Source organism: Cylas formicarius, unplaced genomic scaffold, assembly GCF_029955315.1.
Source record: "Cylas formicarius isolate icCylForm1 unplaced genomic scaffold, icCylForm1.1 PGA_scaffold_81__1_contigs__length_10976, whole genome shotgun sequence".
In the NCBI taxonomy this organism is placed as follows: domain Eukaryota; kingdom Metazoa; phylum Arthropoda; class Insecta; order Coleoptera; family Brentidae; genus Cylas; species Cylas formicarius.
Window position 1 is genome coordinate 1 of NW_026844353.1, and position 6344 is coordinate 6344.

General features: G+C 23.8%; 1 pseudogene; it reads left to right on the forward strand.

Annotated features, from left to right (window-relative positions):
- The first annotated feature begins 1230 nt into the window (after positions 1 to 1230).
- Positions 1231 to 5272, forward strand: LOC132705765 (cytochrome c oxidase subunit 1-like; annotated as a pseudogene).
- The last annotated feature ends 1072 nt before the right edge of the window (positions 5273 to 6344 follow it).

Below are 6344 nucleotides of genomic sequence, written 5' to 3' on the forward strand. Positions count from 1 at the left end.
CCAATTATGAGATTATTCTCTCTTTTTAATTATTAAATTTTATAAATTATTATTTTTAAATACATTAATTTTCAGAACATTATTAGTCATTTCTTCTTATTCTTGATTTTCAATATGAATAGGATTAGAAATTAATATAATATCATTTATTCCATTAATAATCAATTCTAAAAATATTTTTTCATCAGAAAGAGCATTAAAATATTTTATTATCCAAGCTTTAGCTTCAAATATTCTACTGTTTAGAATTATTCTTAACTTACATATTAATCCTTTATTTTTTAATAATAATATTCTAATAATTATATTAAATTGTGCATTATTTATAAAATTAGGCGCCGCTCCTTTTCATTTTTGATTCCCGGAAATTATTATAGGATTAAATTGAAATAACACCTTTAATTTTAATAACTTGGCAAAAAATTGCTCCTTTAATTATAATTTCCTATAATTTCTCTATTACCTTATTTATTTCTATCATTATTATTATATCTTCAATAGTTGGGAGAATTCAATCACTTAATCAAATTAATCTACAAAAAATTCTAGCTTATTCTTCTATTAATCATATAAGTTGATTAATTGCAAGACTAATTAATATACAAATTTTTATTATATATTTTATTATATATTTTATCCTATCAATCAATATTATTATAATTTTAAATGTTAATAAAATCTATTCTTTAACACAATTATTTTATTCTCTAAATGAATTTAAATATTTTAAATTCATTTTTTCTCTTAATTTTTTATCTATAAGAGGATTACCGCCTTTCTTTAGATTTCTACCTAAATGATTAATTATCAATAAATTAATTAATAATAACTTTTTTATATTAAGATTATTAATATTAATCTCAACTTTAATTATAATTTTCATATATATTCGAATCGCACTTCCTATATTAATAATTAATCATACAGAAATAATTTCCCACTCTAAAAATATTTTTAAGTTAAATCTATTTATTTATTTAACTAATATAATCTCATTTATAGGACTTATAATTTTTTTAATTTTATTTTTTTAAAAAAGAATTTAAGTTAAAAAAACTTTTAACCTTCAAAGTTAACAATAGAATTTATTCCTAATTCTTAAACTATAAACCAATTTAAATTTCCTTTAAGCTTGCATCTTAAAATCCTATTCCTATAGACTATATAGTTTAATAAAGAAATATATTTATATTTATAAATGAATTTACAATTCATCGCCTAAAATTTCAGCCACTTTATTAAATTTACCGAATAAATGACTTTACTCTACTAATCACAAAGATATTGGTACACTATATTTTATTTTAGGGCTTTGATCTGGATTAGTGGGCACTTCTCTAAGTTTTATCATTCGAATTGAACTAAGAAATCCTCAATCATTAATTGGTGATGATCAAATTTTTAATGTAATAGTTACAGCCCATGCATTTATTATAATTTTTTTTATAGTTATACCTATCATAATTGGAGGATTTGGCAATTGATTAGTTCCTCTAATACTCGGTGCTCCTGATATAGCTTTTCCCCGTATAAATAATATAAGTTTTTGACTTTTACCGCCATCTTTAACTTTTCTATTAATTAGAAGAATTATTGAAAAAGGCGCTGGAACAGGATGAACCGTTTATCCTCCACTAGCATCTAATATTGCTCATAGAGGAAGTTCAGTTGACTTAGCAATTTTTAGCTTACATTTAGCGGGAATCTCTTCAATTATAGGGGCAACAAATTTTATTTCCACAATTATTAATATACGGCCTCATAATATACCCATAGATCAAATTTCACTTTTTTCTTGAGCTGTCGGTATTACTGCTCTATTACTTCTTCTTTCTCTTCCCGTACTTGCGGGAGCTATTACTATATTATTAACTGATCGAAATATTAATACCTCATTCTTCGATCCAGCCGGAGGGGGGGACCCTATTTTATATCAACATTTATTTTGATTTTTTGGACACCCCGAAGTTTATATTTTAATTCTTCCAGGATTTGGAATAATTTCTCATATTGTCTCTCAAGAAAGAAATAAAAAAGAAACTTTTGGAACTTTAGGTATAATTTATGCAATATTAGCTATTGGTCTTTTAGGATTTTTAGTTTGGGCTCATCATATATTTACTATCGGAATAGATGTTGATACTCGGGCCTACTTTACTTCTGCCACTATAATTATTGCTATTCCAACCGGTATTAAAATTTTTAGATGATTAGCTACACTTTATGGAACTAAATTAAATTTTGAACCAACTACACTTTGATCATTAGGTTTCATTTTTTTATTTACTATTGGCGGATTAACTGGAGTAGTCCTAGCTAACTCATCTATTGATATTATTCTTCATGATACATACTATGTTGTTGCCCACTTTCATTATGTTTTATCAATAGGGGCAGTATTTGCAATTATTGCAGGATTTATTCACTGATACCCGTTATTTACTGGGTTAACTCTCAATAATAAACTTTTAAAAAGACATTTTATTGTAACATTTATTGGAGTAAATTTAACTTTCTTCCCTCAACATTTTCTAGGATTAAGAGGAATACCTCGCCGTTATTCCGATTATCCAGATTCTTTTACTAAATGAAATATCATTTCTTCAATCGGTAGATTAATCTCTACACTAAGATTAATATTCTTTATTTATATTATTTGAGAAAGTTTAATTCTTAGCCGACAAACATTAACTACTTTAAATTTTTCCTCTTCAATTGAATGATTAAGATCACTACCACTCGCTGAACATAGATTTAATGAAATCCCTTTAATTACTAAATTCTAAAATGGCAGAATAGTGCATAAGATTTAAGCTCTTAATATAAAGTTTATCTTTTTTTAGAATTGTCTACTTGAAAAACATTAACATTACAGGACAGTACTTCACCCTTAATAGAACAATTAATTTTTTTCCATGATCATAGATTAATAATTTTAATTATCATTACAATTTTAATTAGTCAAATTATATTATCTTACTTATTAAATAAATTTAACCATCGATTCTTTTTACAAAACCAAACTATAGAACTAATTTGAACTATTATACCCATTATAATTTTAATTATAATTGCTTTGCCATCTCTGCGATTATTATATATTATAGATGAACTAAATAAACCTGCCCTTTCTATTAAAATTATCGGACATCAATGATACTGAACATATGAATATTCAGATTTACAAAATTTCAATTATGACTCTTATATAATTCCACAAAATAACTTCAACTTTCGATTATTAGATGTTGATAATCGAATAGTAATTCCTTTTAACACTTACATTCGCCTATTAATTACTTCAGAAGATGTCATCCATTCATGAGCTTTACCTTCAGCTGGGCTAAAAATTGATGCAACTCCTGGACGTCTTAATCAAGCAAATATATTTATTAATCGAACCGGAATTTTCTTTGGTCAATGCTCCGAAATTTGCGGTTCCAATCATAGGTTTATACCTATTGTAGTAGAAAGAATCTCTTCTAATTTTTTTCTTAAATGATTAAAAAATAATTAACATTAGATGGCTGAAATTTTAAGCATTGATCTCTTAAATCAATTTATAGTAAACTAAAAAATTACTTCTAATGAAAAACTTAGTTTTATTATAAAACATTAACTTGTCAAGTTAAAAATATCTGCGCCCCGTTAGTTTTTAATACCACAAATAGCTCCTTTAAGTTGATCATTTTTATATATTTACACAATTAGAATTTTTATTATTATTATTATTTTAACTTATTATATTTATTTGCCTAAAATTAATAATAAAATTTATTTTAAAAATTTAAATTTACCTAAAACTTACTGAAAATGATAATAAATTTATTTTCTTCATTTGATCCTTCTACAAATTTATTTAACTTAAATTGGCTAAGAATTATATTAAGTTTGATTCTATTACCATCTTTTTTCTGATTTATTCCTTCTCGTTATAATATATCTTGAATTATTCTTACTAGAAGAATTCATAAAGAATTAAAAATCCTGCTTCCTCAAAATATAAAAAGATCAACATTAATTTTATTAAGAATTTTTATTTTTATTATACTAAATAATTTCATAGGATTATTCCCTTACATTTTTACTAGAACCAGCCATATACCTATTACTTTAAGTTTAAGTTTAAGATTATGACTAACTTTTATAATCTTTGGCATTACCTTTAATACAATAAATATATTAGCTCATTTAGTGCCCATGGGAGCCCCTGCTCTCTTATTGCCATTTTTAGTAATTGTTGAATTAATTAGAAATTTAATTCGCCCAATAACATTAGCCATTCGTTTAACGGCTAATATAATTGCCGGCCATTTATTATTAACCTTATTAGGAAATATAGGTCAATATATAAATTTTCTAACAATTAATGTTTTGATTTTTATTCAAATTTTATTACTAATTTTAGAATCTGCAGTGAGCTTAATCCAAGCATATGTATTTTCTATTCTTATTACTCTTTATGCTAGAGAAATTCATTAATGACAACTCAAAATCATCCTTTTCATTTAGTAAATCCAAGGCCTTGACCACTATTAATTTCTTTTAATTTATTAAATCTATTAATAGGGCTTATTTCTTGATTCCACTTATATCAAATTGATCTATTGATTTTTAGATTAATTTCTATACTATTAATTTTATTTCAATGATGACGAGATATTACACGAGAAAGAACCCTCCAAGGATTGCATTCTCTAAAAGTTTCATCCGGGCTCCGATGAGGGATAATTTTATTTATTACATCTGAAATTTTATTTTTTATTTCATTTTTTTGAAGATTTTTCCATAATAGTCTTTCTCCTAATATTGAATTGGCAATAATATGACCCCCTAAATCAATTAATACTTTTAATCCTATAAATATCCCCTTATTAAATACATTAATTTTGTTATCTTCAGGTATTACAGTAACTTGGGCTCATCATAGATTAATAGAAAATAACTATTCTCAAGCACTTCAAAGACTTATATGAACTATTGGCCTAGGGATCTACTTTACTCTACTTCAAGCTCTTGAATATTATGAAGCTTCGTTTTCAATTTCAGATTCTATTTATGGAACTTGTTTTTTTATAGCAACTGGATTTCATGGATTTCATGTTATTGTTGGTACTACATTTCTCTTAATTATAATAATTCGTCTATTTATTAGGCATTTTTCTTCAATTCATCACTTTGGATTTGAAGCTGCCGCATGATATTGACACTTTGTAGATGTAGTATGATTATTTTTATATTTATCTATTTACTGATGAAGAAGATAATTTTATTTATATAATATAAATTATTATATTTGACTTCCAATCAAAAAATCTAAATTTTTAGTATAAATAATAATAATAATTTTTTATCTATCATTAATAATTATAATCGTTATTTTAATATTAATAATCTTAATTAATTTTTTATCTATAAAAACATTAATCGATCGTGAGAAAAGTAGGCCCTATGAGTGTGGATTTGATCCAAAAAATAATTCTCGTATACCATTTTCATTACATTTCTTCTTAATTGCTCTAATTTTTTTAATTTTTGATATTGAATTAACATTACTCTTACCAATTATTTTCTCATTAAAATTTTCAAATATTTTTAGATTATTTTACTCTATTAGTTTTTTTTTAATTATTCTTTTACTGGGGTTATTTCACGAATGGAAATTAGGGGCATTAGAATGATCAAACTAAAGGATAATAGTTTAAGAAAAACATTTAATTTGCATTTAAAAGATATTCCATAAATTTATCTTATAAAATAGTATGAAGCAAAAAATTGCCTTTAGTTTCGACCTAAAATTTAGATGAATAATCCTTACTTTAATTGAAACCAAAATAGAGGTCTATCACTGTTAATGATAAAATTGAGTTTTCTCCAATTAAAGAAATATTCTTTAAACTATGCTTCTAACATAGGTTCAAAGCGCTAAGTGCGTTTATATTTCTATATATATATATATATATATATATACATAGAAATATTTATATAGTTTAATTTAAAACATTACATTTTCACTGTAAAATTGATATATTTATCTATAAATTTATTATTTAAAAATAAAATTATTTCCTTAGTATCTTCAATACTATGCTCTATTATATAAGCTATTTAAATTATTAAATTAAATAATTAAAATAAAAGTAAAAATAAGAATTAAAAATAAAAATAATAAAATTTTAAATTTATCTATAAAAATCTTTTGTAATCCCTTAGAAGAATTAATTAATAAAAAAAATAATTTTTTTCTTCCATAATACTCCATTCATCCTTGATCTAAATAATTTAATTTTTGACCTAAATTTAATACTAAATGATTCAGCCCATAAGTTGATAAAATTGGTATA